Below are 13,895 nucleotides of genomic sequence, written 5' to 3'. Positions count from 1 at the left end.
AAGTATATGAGTTCTTCATGACTAATGTTGAGTCCATGGTTTAGATGCACTTTCACGTTCCACCATCACTATCTTTTTTAGTGCCGTGCAACTTTCGGCGGTGCATAAAATCCACCATTAGCCTCCCTCAAAACAGCCACCATACCTACCTACTATGGCTTTTTCAAAGCCATTCCGAGATATATTGCCATTCAACTACCACCATGACATGTGCCACCACTTCTACATTGCCATTGCATGATCATAAGATAGCTAGCATGATGTTTCCATTGATGTCTATGCCATGCTAGATCATTGTCACGGTACACTACCGAAGGCATTCCATATAGAGTCATCATTGCTCTAAGTTTTGAGTTGTAAGTGTGATGATCATCATTGATGGAGCATTGTCCCATGTGAGGAAATAAAAGAGGCCAGCGAAGCCCATTTACAAAAAGCGGCCAAAGATGCCCACAAAAATAAATAAATAATAAAAAAAGAGGCCAAAGAGCCCACCGAAAAAATGAGAGAAAAAGAGAGAAGGGACAATGCTACTATCTCCTTTCCACACTTGTGCTTCATATTAAGCACCATGATCTTCATGATTGAGAGTCTCTCGTTTTGTCACCACCATATAGCTAGTGGGAAATTTTCATTATATAACTTGGCTTGTATATTCCAATGATGGGCTTCCTCAAAATTGCCTTTGGTCTTCGTGAGCAAGCAAGTTGGATGCACACCCACTAGTTTTCTTTAAGATCTTTCACATACTCTTAGCTCTAGTGCATCATTTCTATGGCAATCCTTACTCATTCACATTGATATCTATTGATGAGCATATCCATAGCTCATTGATATGCCTAGTCGATGTGACCATCTTCTCCTTGTTGACCTTGCAACCTCCACCACACTCCATTGCACTTATAGTGCTAAAACCATGGCACACGCTCATGTATTGCGTGAGAGTTGAAAAAGTTCGAGAAAGTAAAGGTGTGAAAACAATTACTTGGCCAATACCGAGGTTGTGCATGATTTAAGTTCGTTGTGCAGGGATGATAGAGCATAGCCAGACTATATGATTTTGTAGGGATAACTTTCTTTTGGCCTTGTTATTTTGAAAGTTCATGATTACCTTGCTAGTTTGCTTGAAGTATTATTGTATCCACGTCAATAGCAAACTATTGTTTTGAATCTAATGGATCTGAACATTCATGTCACATAAGAGGAGTTACAAAGGACATCTATGCTAGGTAGCATGAAAGCATCAAAAATTCATTCTTTATCACTTCCCTACTCGAGGACGAGCAGGAGTTAAGCTTGAGGATGCTTGATACGTCTCAAACGTATCTATATTTTTTGATGGTTTCATGTTGTTATCTTGTCAACTTTGGATGTTTTATATACCTTTTATATCTTTTTTGGGACTAACTTATTAATTCAGTGCCAAGTGAGTTCCTGTTTTTCTGTGTTTTTTGACTCTTTTCAGATCTGATTTTGGAACGGAGTCCAAACGGAATAAAATCCCCGAAATAATTTTTTCCAGAACAGAAGAAGATCGGGGGACTTGAGGGCCAAGGCAGGAGGCCCACAGGGAGCCCACAAGCCCTGTGGCCGCGGCCAGGGGGGCCTGCGGACACCAGGCTTGTGGCCTCCCTGGAGCTCCCCTACCCTAGTTCTTTGGCCTATATATTCCCTAAAATCCCAGAAAAATAGCGGCGTCCACGAAACCACTTTTCCGCCTCCGCAAGCTTCCGTTTCCGCGAGATCTTATCTGGAGACCCTTCCCGGTGCCCTGTGGGAGGGGACTTTGGAGCTGGAGGGCTTCTACATCAACATCATTGCCTCTCCAATGACTCGTGAGTAGTCTACTTCAGACCTACGGGTCCGTAGTTAGTAGCTAGATGGCTTCTTCTCTCTCTTGGATCTTCAATACAAAGTTCTCCATGATCTTCATGGAGATCTATCCGATGTAATCCTCTTTGGCGGTGTGTTTGTCGAGATCCGATGAATTGTGGATTTGTGATCGGATTATCTATGAATTATATTTGAGTCTTTGCTGATTTCTTATATGCATGATTTGATATCCTTGTAAGTCTCTCCGAGTCTTGGGTTTTGTTTGGCCAACTAGATCTATGATTCTTGCAATGGGAGAAGTGCTTGGTTTTGGGTTCATACCGTGCGGTGACCTTTCCCAGTGACAGAAGGGGCAGCAAGGCACGCATCGTGTTGTTGCCATCAAGGTTAACAAGATGGGCTTTCATCATAGATTTGAGATTGTCCATCTACATCATGTCATCTTGCTTAAGGCATTACTCTGTTCTTATGAACTCAATACACTAGATGCATGCTGGATAGCGGTCGACGTGTGGAGTAATAGTAGTAGATGCAGAAAGTATCGGTCTACTTGTTTTGGATGTGATGCCTATATGTATGATCATTGCCATAGATAACGTCATGACTTTGCGTGGTTCTATCAATTGCTCGACAGTAATTCGTTCACCCACCGTCTACTTGATTTCATGAGAGAAGCCACTAGTGAACACTACGACCCCCGGGTCTATTCACAATTATCATCTCCGCTTTTACTTTTACTTTGCTTTGTTTATTTTTTGCTTTCAGTTCTCACTTTGCAAACAATCTATAAGGGATTGACAACCCCTTCATAGCATTGGGTGCAAGCTCTTTGTGTTTGTGCAGGTACTTGTGACTTGACGTGATCCTCCTACTGGATTGATACGTTGGTTCTCAAACTGAGGGAAATACTTACCGCCGCTGTGCTACATCACCCTTTCCTCTTCAAGGGAACACCAACGCAAGGCTCCAAGGCAGCGAGGGAATCCTTTGCATATTTGCCAAGGAAATCCCTATAGGCGTAGCCAGCAGCACACACACATGCACACGTTGGACGGCCAAAAATGAGAGGAGAGAGCGGGTAGGGACGAGCATATATATAGGTAATCTTTTAGTCCCGGTTGGTGTCTAAAACTGGGACTGAAGATAGCCATTTAGTCCCGGTTCCAAGCTTGAACCGGGACTAAAGGGATTGCGCCAGGAGCCAGGCCCTAGTCCTCGTTGGTGGCTGGAACCAGGACTAAAGGTCTTAGAAGAACATGGACTAGTGCACGCCGAGGCTCGACCGATGTCCTCGCCGCTAGAACCGAGACTGATGGATGCATTAGTCCCGTTTCATAAGTCGACCGGGACTAATTCTCTTATCAGGCCAGGACCAAAGCCCTATTTTCTACTTGTGGGGGCTCGCAGGCAAAGCATGTGTGCCACAACGGTGGCGGTGACACTTCTTCTTGGCCATATCCGGTCAGCGGTGCGGCGGTCCTCGCCGATCGGACATACAACAGTGACGGTGGTGGCCAGCTTTGGCATGAGGTAGCGGCGTACGACGATGGGTCCTGCGGTGGCGGCTAGGGTGTCCGATGTGATCCCACATGGGCTTCGGCGGGCCACATAAGTTGTTGGCGTGTACCATCCATGTTCCGTCAATGACATGCTGCCTCTGGGCTCGACCTGCATCACGAGGACGTTGGGGGCTCTTGCCATGGGCGCGGTGGTGGTGGTCACCTCCTTCGTCATAGGTGGTCGGTCTGAGGCTGGGTGGTCGGATCTCAAGATCCGTCTATGAGTTGGGGAGACATAGTTGCCGGCAAAAATCGAGCCATTAGCAGGCGATGGCGGCGTTTTGCGCCGTAACCTTGAGGAAGGCATCGCCGTGTCACTGTTGTCGACCCACTCGTGCTCCTTCATGGGAAACCCTAGGATTTGGTCTTCCAGATCGGACAATGATGGCATTGGAGTGTCGTTTCTCTCTTGGGAGCATCGTTTATGGAGTACCGCTGGAAGACAGAGATAGGAGGTGGAGCGGCTTCGTCTTGCACGGAGCTTCAATGGAGCTGTTAAGTCATGCCTGCCGACAGGTGCTATGTTGAGTCATGCCTTGTTGGCAGGTGCAACGCTCGACAGATCTTCCAGAGTCTTCGCGCCGTTGGGTGCCCTGGTGGTGTCGACGGATGTTCGGACTGGCAAGGATGATGCGAATTTCTCTCCTGAAGATGGGTCAGTGGTCCGATGATGATTGCAACTTCTATAACGTGTGCATGTGGTATGTGCTTCAGTTCTATTGCACCGACTGTTGGCCCCGATATTTTACGTGGATGGATTGGCGATGACACCGGTTTTAGATATAGGGAATGAGAACACTCCATATTATCCAGTTTGTAGGTGTGAGTGGTGGCTTCAGATGGATTGATGTATGTTCTTGACATATCTATAGAATAATTAATAAAGATTACTACATGCATCGATTAATGCCGATGCTAATGCCGATGCGAGGGGTTTAACCTCCTTTAAAAAAAACTAAATCATCGGGCCGATCTTTTTTTGTTTCTTAAACTTACTCCACACAGTGTTATACCGTCACTAGTAGAAAACAGGGCATTGAGCCAACCACATTGGACCCGGATTGGATATAAACCGGTTCTAAAGGGTCTGTCCGCTGGGCCCCCTCCCTGCAGCAAATGGCCGCAAGGCCTTTAGGACCGGTTTGTAACACAAACCGGTCCTAAAGGTTTTTGGACCGTTTGCAGCAGGGAGGGGGGCCAGTGGACAGACCCTTTAGAACCGGTTTGTATCACAAACCGGTGCTAAAGGTTTTCTCATTTTTGCAGCAACTGCGGGGCCCCGCTGTCAGACCCTTTAGCACCGGTTTTTAACACAAACCGGTCCTAAAGCCCTCCTCCCCTTCCTCCCCGAGCACCCCTATATTCCACCCCGAGCTCAGCTCCATTTTTTCTAGCTCGAGCTCAACTCCATTTTTGCTCTCTCCTTCCTCTTGGGAGCTCTAATCCATCCCCATTTTTCTCCACCATTTGTCAAGATTGTTGGCACCCATCGGTCCTACGGTTAGCATCAACATTCCCTCTTCCGGCATTGCAAGTTTTGCTCGTTTTCTTGCTCATTTCATTTTTGTTGTGCTAGCTAGGTGTTTGATGAAATGCCTAAGCTAGAGAGAGTTCATCATTTGTTATGTATACATATGCAATTTGAGCTCAAATTTAATTATGATTTGTGGTTTTTTTTAGTGTCGCGCGCCTTGTCCCCTTCCACACCGTCGTCGATCGCCCCGTCACCGACACAACCTTGGTGAGCCTATTGTTTTTATTTACCAAAACAAATTTTGATTTGTATGATTTACATATTTACTTGTATATAATTTTCTTATTGTGTAAGATTTTTATATGTATAGCGCCATGGTTTTGATATCCGTCCCCGTTGGCCCTCGTCCAGTCTATGATTCGGATGTGGTATATTATCTTTTATAACTACATATTTTCATTTCCTGATTATATGACAATTAATTACGCCGACCAACTTGACATAGATATTTTTATCTAGGAGGTAGTGGAACCGGAAATGCCAATCGACCCTATTGTTGAGAAGTTACACTTAGTTGAACAAGAAAATGTTGGCCTGAAAGAAAGATTGAAAAAAACTGAAGAAAGGTTGGAAAAAACTGAAAGAGAGAAGATGACCTTGGAAAAGGTTCTTGCCGGTGTCTTTGATGGTCACAAGAGCGAGATGGACGCAATGCGTCTGAAGATTAGAAAGATTAGAAAATATGTAATTAGTAAAGAGGCTTGGTATCATTATGCCGTTGGGTCAATTGTTACCTTTGTTGCGATTTTGATTGCATTTGTTGTTGTTTTTAAATGCATTAATTAGAGAGAGTTTTTATGGTTGGTTTCAGTGTGTGTTTTTATGAGAACTATATATGTATGGTCACTACGCTACTTTGGTTTTAACGTGTGATGAACTTTTTGTATTAATTAATTAATTTAGTCATGATGATTTAGCATAATGGTTTTTGATAAATTTATATAATGCAGATGAACCGACAATGGATGCACAGTGATCGACGTCGTCCCGAATTCCTTAATAGCATGCATAGTTTTCTCAATGTGGCTGAGAAAAACAGGCAGAATAGATTTATTTTTTGTCCATGTAAAAAATGCCAGAATAAGAGGAATTTCCCTAACTCAAGAACCATATACACCCACCTGTTGCAAGAAGGCTTCATGCCCAGTTATTTTTGTTGGACCAAGCACGGAGAAAGAGGGGTTGTAATGGAAGACAATGAAGAAGAAGAGGATAATGATAACTATACTATGTTCGGTGAACACGGTGATACTGAAATGGGGGAAGACGAGCCTGAACTTGAGGACATTGTTGATGAGTCTGATGATGATCTTCGTCAGGTCATTCGTGAAGAACAGATAAACTGCGGAAGTGAAAACGAGAGGTTGAAGTTGGAGCGCATGTTAGAAGATCACAAAAAATTGTTGTACCCAAATTGCGAAGATGGCCAGAAAAAGCTGGGCACCACCCTGGAATTGCTGCAATGGAAGGCAGAGAATGGAATATCTGACAAGGGATTTGAAAAGCTGCTGAAAATAATGAAGAAGATGCTTCCAAGAGATAACGTGCTGCCCTGCAGTACGTACGAAGCAAAGAAGGTTGTCTGCCCTCTAGGATTGGAAGTGCATAAGATACATGCATGCATCAATGACTGCATCCTCTACCGCGGTCAGCACGAGAATTTAAATGCCTGCCCGGTATGCGGTGCATTTCGGTATAAGATCAGGCGAGATGACCCTGGTGATGTTGAGGGCGACGACCGCCCCAGGAAGAGGGTTCCTGCCAAGGTGATGTGGCATGCTCCTATAATACCACGGTTGAAACGTTTGTTCCGAAACAAAGAGCATGCCAAGTTGCTGCGATGGCACAAAGAAGACCGTAAGGAAGACGATATGCTGAGACAACCCGCTGATGGGTCGCAGTGGAGAAACATCGACGATAAGTACGAGGACTTTGCACGTGACCCAAGAAACTTAAGGTTTGGTCTAAGTACAGATGGCCTGAATCCGTTTGGGGAGCAGAGTAGCAGTCATAGCACCTGGTCCATGACTCTATGTATCTATAACCTTCCTCCTTGGTTATGCATGAAGCGTAAGTTCATTATGATGCTAGTGCTTATCCCAGGCCCGTCGCAACCCGGCAACAACATTGTGTGTACCTGAGGCCACTGGTTGATGAACTTTTAGAGTTATGGGCTGACGAAGGTGTACGTGTGTGGGACGAGTACAAACAGGAGGAATTTGACCTACAAGGGTTGCTGTTTGTAACCATCAATGATTGGCCCGCTCTTAGTAACATCTCAGGACAGTCAAACAAGGGATACAACGCATGCACACACTGTTTAGGCGAGACTGAAAGTATACATATAGGCAAGAATGTGTACCCGGGGCATCGTCGATTTCTTCCAGACAGGCATCCCGTAAGAAAGAAAGGAAAGCATTTCAAAGGCGAGGCAGATACACGGAGGAAGCCAACCCTCCCTAAAGGTACTGATATATATGACATGGTCAAAGATATAAAAGTAATCTTTGGTAAGGGTCCTGGCGCACAATCTGTTCTGAATGACGCCGACAACCACGTAGCCATGTGGAAGAAGAAATCTATATTCTGGGAACTACCCTATTGGAAATTCCTAGAGGTTCGCTCTGCGATCGACGTGATGCACGTGACGAAAAATATTTGCGTGAACCTGCTAAACTTATTGGGCGTACATGGGAAGAAGTCAAGAGATACACCAAAAGCACGGCTGCACCACCAACTATGCACGAACGAGACGACCTGATGAATCCAGAGAATTTCAAAGGTCCTGCCACCTACGCTCTTACCAAGGAAGAGAAGGAGATCTTTTTCCAAGTCCTGAGCAGTATCAAGGTCCCGTCTGGCTACTCGTCGAACATAAAAGGAATACTAAACCTGGAAGAGAAAAAGTTCCAAAACCTAAAGTCTCATGACTGCCACGTGATCATGACCCAGTTACTTCCGATTGCATTGAGGGGGCTTCTGCCAGAAAACGTGCGAGTACCCATTGTGAAGCTATGTGCATTCCTCAACGCAATTTCTCAGAAGGCAATCGATCCAGCAACTCTACCAAGTTTACAGAAGGACGTGGTCCAATGTCTTGTCAGCTTCGAGTTGGTGTTCCCACCAACCTTCTTCAATATTATGACGCACCTCATAGTTCACCTAGTCCAAGAGATTTCCGTTCTCGGTCCTGTATTCTTACACAATATGTTCCCCTTTGAGAGGTTCACGGGAGTCTTGAAGAATTATGTAAAAAACCGTGCTAGGCCAGAAGGAAGCATGGTCAAGGGCTATGGAACAGAGGAGGTCATTGAGTTTTGTGTTGACTTTATTCCTGACCTGAACCCGATCGGCGTTCCTCAGTCGCGCCATGAGGGGAGACTGCGTGGAAAAGGCACGCTAGGAAAGAAATCAACAACATGTATGGACGAGCAATCTTTCACTCAAGCACACTACACAGTTCTAGTTAATTCCAGCTTGGCGGCTCCATATATCCAGGAACACAAGGATATTTTACGCTCAGAATACCCGGAGCAACCTGAAGATTTCATTGCTAAAGAACACGCGAAGACTTTCGGCGGTTGGTTGCAAAGACGTCTCATTAATGACAACATTGTTGAAGATGAGTTATACTTGTTGGCCAAGCAACCATCTTCGACTGTATTGACCTTTAAAGGGTACGAGATAAATGGTAACACATTTTACACGGCAGACCAAGATAAAAAGAGCACCAACCAAAACAGTGGCGTCCGGTTTGATGCAAAAGACGACAACGGGCAAAGGGTCACATACTATGGTTACATAGAGCAGATATGGGAACTTGACTACGGACCTTTCTTTAAGGTCCCTTTGTTCTGGTGCAAATGGTTCAACCTGTCAGGCGTGAAGGTAGACCCGAAGTATGGAATGACAACAGTGGATCAGAAGAATCTTGGGTACGGCAATGATCAATTCGTCCTAGCCAATGATGTGGCTCAGGTTTTCTATGTGAAGGACATGTCTAGCAGACCGAGAAAAAGAAAAGATAAGGAAGCGAATACATCAGACGATGAGCCAAGGCGCCACATAGTTCTTTCAGGGAAAAGAAACATCGTGGGAGTCGACGACAAGACAGACATGTCAGAAGATTACAATAAATTTGATGAAATTCCTTCCTTCAAAGTCAAAGATGATCCAAGTATCCCGTTAAATGATGAAGATAGTCCATGGTTACGGCGCAATCAGAAGAAAGGCAAGAAGAAAAATAGATAGGGGGTGTTGTTGGTGGTGTGTAATAATGTATTAAACCTTTTATGTAATTGTGTTGACCATTTTGATAAATATCAAAAATTTGACCAATTTCCACTAAATTTGACCATTTTGATAAATATCATTTTTATTTTTTAAGTGTTAAAATGACATTTAGACAATTTATAAATAAATGTAAAAGAAAACAGAAAAGGGAAACAAAAAAGAAAAATAAAAGAAGAAACAGGAAAAAGAAAAAGGAAACAAAAAGAAAAAGAAAACAGGAAACAGAAAAAAAGAAAAAAGAAAAATAAAAGAAGAAACAGAAAAAAGAAAAAGGAAACAAAAAGAAAAAGAAAACAGGAAATAGAAAAAAGGAAAAAAGAAAAATAAAAGAAGAAACAGGAAAAAGAAAAAGGAAACAAAAAGAAAAAGAAAACAGGAAACAGGTAACAACAACCGGTCCTAAAGGTGGGTTCGCTTCGCACCCGATTTTTGGACCCTTTAGCACCGGTCTGTATTAACAACCGGTGCTAAAGACCCTTTAGCACCGGTTGTTAACACAGACCGGTGCTAAAGGCTCTAGACCTCTGCGGGGCCGCCAACTTCTCGCCTTCCCGCGCGTCTCTCCTCGCCTTCTCTCCTCGCCGCCTCTCTCCTCGCCGACTCGACCTTCTCGCCGCCTCCTCGCCGCCGTCGCCTCCTCGCCGCCTCCTCGCCGATCCTCGCCACGCCGCCGCCTCCTCGCGCGCCGCCTCCTCGCGCGCCGCCTCCTCGCGCCGCCTCCTCGCCGCGCCGTCGCCTCCTCGCCGCGCCGTCGCCTCCTCGCCGCGCCGCCGCCTCCTCGCCGATCCTCGCCGCCTCCTCGCGCGCGGCCTCCTTGCGCCGCCTCCTCGTCGATCCTCACCGCCTCCTCGTCGCGCCGCCGCCTCCTCGCCGCCGTCGCCTCCTCGCCGCCTCCTCGCGACGCCTCCTCGCCGCCTCCTCGTGCGCCGCCCCACGCCGCCTCCTCGCCGCCCCACTGCTTCATCTTGTTCTCACGTACGGTATATATATCCATATTTGTTGTAGTTTTTTGTATATCCATATTGTTGTATATCATATTGTTGTATCATATTTTTCATATATCATATATCCATATTGTTGTATCATATATCCTATTTTCGTATATCCATATTGTTGTATATCATATATCCATATTGTTGTATATCCTATTTTAGAGCCTTATCATATTGTTGTAGTTCCTATTTTTACCCTTAGACTTTATTCTTACCGTTTTATCGATGGAGATCGCAAAGTCCTATGATTGTATAAATGAGGTGACTACGACGATTCCGACGATTCCAACGATTCCGTAAAACCCTAAACCGACGATTCCGTAAAACTTTCCGACGATTACGATTCCGTATAACTTTCCTATGATTCCGACGATTCCATAACTGCGGGGAAAGTTTCCGACGATTCCGACGATTCCGTAAAACTTTCCGACGATTCCGTAAAACTTTGCGACGATTACGACTCCGACGATTCCGTAAAACTTTTTCGTAAACTTTCCGGTTCCGTAAAACTTTTCCGTAAATAATTTTGCTAAGTTAAATTCTTGTTACTAGCAGGTGTTGAGCTATGGATCCCCAAGAACCACATGATCAGCACGCCGATCAGCTCGCGGGAATGGGTGAGGCGGAGAAGGAAAGATACATGTGCCAGATGATTTTTGAAGATGCAACGGCCATATATCATGATGACGACGGTGGACATGCGTTTAGCAATCAATTTTTGAACGACCCCGGTGACGGAGCTGAGAATATAGAAGATGTAGTAGATGCAGAAGTGCCCTCCGGAACAAACTCTGCCAATGTATATCTCAAGTCACTGTTGACACAACAATTAATTTGTATTGCACTTACTAACGAATCATTATTTTCCCGTTTAGGCGCCCTCCGGAACACCTAGCGCAAGTACTGAGACAAAGTCGAAACGAGGCCCGGCCGCAAGGTTGAAAGATACTGCAAGGTACTCGATCGATAAAGTTGCTGCTGATGGCAAACCACTGGAACCCCCAGAAATTTATCGCAAATTTGTAAATCAGTGCGGAGTTGTTGTAAGAGACCTGGTCCCGATCAACTTAATAGAATGGAATAAGCCGAAGACCGGCGCCAACGTTGGAGCTACTTATGTCGATGACAGATTGAAAAGAGTGCTTTGCGACACGGTCTGGCTAAATTTCAGCGTAGCGGAAGATAAGAAGAAGAAAGTCGAGGAGTGGGCTTTGAAGAAGATGGCCACACAATTCCAGAGGTGGAAGAAAGACTTGTGGAAGAAATATAAGGACGAAGATCCAGTTTTCACTGGGCACCTAGTGAAGATAAGAGATGATTGGCCTGATTTTAAGGCGTACAAGAAATCGGGTGTCTTTACATCCCGATCAGCCACAAATACGGAGAATGCGAAGAAGAAGAAATATCACCATATTTTGGGGTCAGGTGGCTACATGACTGCCCTGCCTAGGTGGCGACGCTATGAAGATGCGCTTCTGAAAAGAAATATCATTCCACAGACACATGACTGGCCCGATAGGTCCAAGTTCTGGTTGTTCGCGCATGGGGCAATGTTGGACGCTGAGACCGGGATGATTGTTGCGGAGGGACCATGGTCGGAAAAAATAACACAAGTCGTATCAGATCTAGAGAAGGCAATAGAAGCTGTTCGAAAAGGAACTTTTGTTCCCGATAGAGAGAACGACGAGTTGACGAAGGCACTCGGGAACCCCGAAAAGTGGGGACGAACACGAGGCTTTGGAGCCACTACCCCGTGGAACCAAGGGTTTCCGGCGGACCTTGGCACTTACAGAAGCCGTGGTAGAAGCAAGAGGAAGGCGCTGGAACGGATATCGACATTAGAAGAAAAGGTGGCGTTTCTCTTGAAGAAAGGGGGACACCCTGTACCTGACACTGAAGAGGAGGAAGAAGATCCTGCACCTGACGCTGATCAGCAGCAATTAGAAGACGATCCTGTAACAGATGTCGTCCCATCTCAGCATAGAAGCAGCGTGGGTTCCACGCAGCTGCAGCTAGAAGACGGTCCTGTAGTCGAACCGTCGGCGCCTCACTACCCCGTGGATGATGTCATGGAGAAGACAAACTGTGAGATACATATGCCAATGGGGAACATATCCTTCATGGTGGCGTCAGGCTATGCTTTACCGAATCAACCTGGAGCAACCTACCATGGTGGTCAGATTCCAGCATCCCATGCTCGCGTCGGGTTGTCAACAATTACACCGGGATGCCAGTCAATTGAGCTTGATATTCCTGGAGGTGAAGGCGAGAAGACACTGGGAGAAATGGAGCTTGGTATCATCTTGTGGAAGAAGAAACACATCGTGTTTCCTAACGCGGCGCCAAGGCCACCGACTCCTCCAGGTACAAATGCACCACCTCCAACAATTACTGAATGTTGCACCACATGTAAGCCTATTTTTAATAGTTTTTTCACCTTCGTACAGAGAATGCACGACCTCCAAGTCCACCCCCAACGCACCTCCAAGTCCACCCCACAACGAAGATAGGGAGCCCGAGGCCGAGAGTCCATCGCCCATGCACTCCAGTGAGCCGACGGATGCGCCCACTACGGGTACGGCAAAGCGGAAGCTGCAGTTCAGAAGAAACGGGACTCCTCCCAAGAAGAGAGAAAGGAAACCCAATAAAGTCAAGACTCCCCCGAAGTTACCAGGCCTGATGACTCCGGAGGAACTAGACGAGGCCGTGAAAGCCAAAAACAAAGCATGGTTCGCACGGTTTCCCCTGAAGCCCCCTCCAGACATCTGGAAGGAAACTCTGAAGAAGGTACCAAAGTGGAAAATTGAGCGCACCATCGACAACTTATATTATCCTGAATCGCCGCCACCGCCGCCCCTTTCAGACTATGAACGGTTCATTGAAAAGATGCACACCGCACAGATGAAGCAGGCGGAGCAGATGAAGCAGGCGGAGCAGACGAAATGCGGGAAACAAGTTCCCCAGCTCGGACAACAAGAAGCATAGTCAATTGCCCCGCTCAAGGTGTTATCTGACCAGGCTTCAGTGTCCGGTCCACGCATGGGCGACGTAGGTTACGCTATTGCTGATGTGGTATATAAATATAAGCCCGAGCACCCTCTGGTCGAAAATCCTAGTGCTCTAACAACCCAGCTATGGAATTTACATGGTTGGTACTTGGAGGCCGTAAGGCAAAAGAGAGACTGTATCATGGCGGCAGTTCAGGATCAACACTACTTCGGAGAGTACGGTGTGGAGGTTGGGTTCGATGATTTTTTCCAGATGTACAATCAACGTGCCCTCGACAAAGCTATCGTCAGCTGCTACTGTTTGTAAGTGATTTATTTGTGTAATTTAATTATTTAGTTAAGCTCGCGTTCATTGCCCGTATAATTATCACTCACGAGACATTCTTTTTGTACGCTATTATGCAGAATGAAGATTCGTGAATGCAGGCTGGCAGGAATCTGGGACTTTGGGTTCATTGACCCGTATTCGTTTCATCAAGAGACAATAGAAAAGTTCAACAAGGATACAACGGATGATTTGCTAAGGTTTTTGAAGCGACAAAGTACCAAAAAAGAAATACTTTGGCCCTACGGATTCAAGTGAGTGTTACTGTCTTGTACACATTCCATTTTGCTTACCTGATGTTAAGTGTAATTGATGAGTATGCATGACTGCGTGTGTACACGTACGCAGGTC

General features: G+C 45.7%; 1 pseudogene; it reads left to right on the top strand.

Annotated features, from left to right (window-relative positions):
• The first annotated feature begins 5,891 nt into the window (after nucleotides 1–5,891).
• LOC123404522 lies at nucleotides 5,892–9,141 on the top strand (annotated as a pseudogene).
• The last annotated feature ends 4,754 nt before the right edge of the window (nucleotides 9,142–13,895 follow it).

This window comes from Hordeum vulgare, chromosome 6H, assembly GCF_904849725.1.
Source record: "Hordeum vulgare subsp. vulgare chromosome 6H, MorexV3_pseudomolecules_assembly, whole genome shotgun sequence".
NCBI lineage: Eukaryota > Viridiplantae > Streptophyta > Magnoliopsida > Poales > Poaceae > Hordeum > Hordeum vulgare.
The sequence above is the reverse complement of the archived record's forward strand: the minus strand, read 5'-3'. Positions and strand labels throughout refer to the sequence as shown.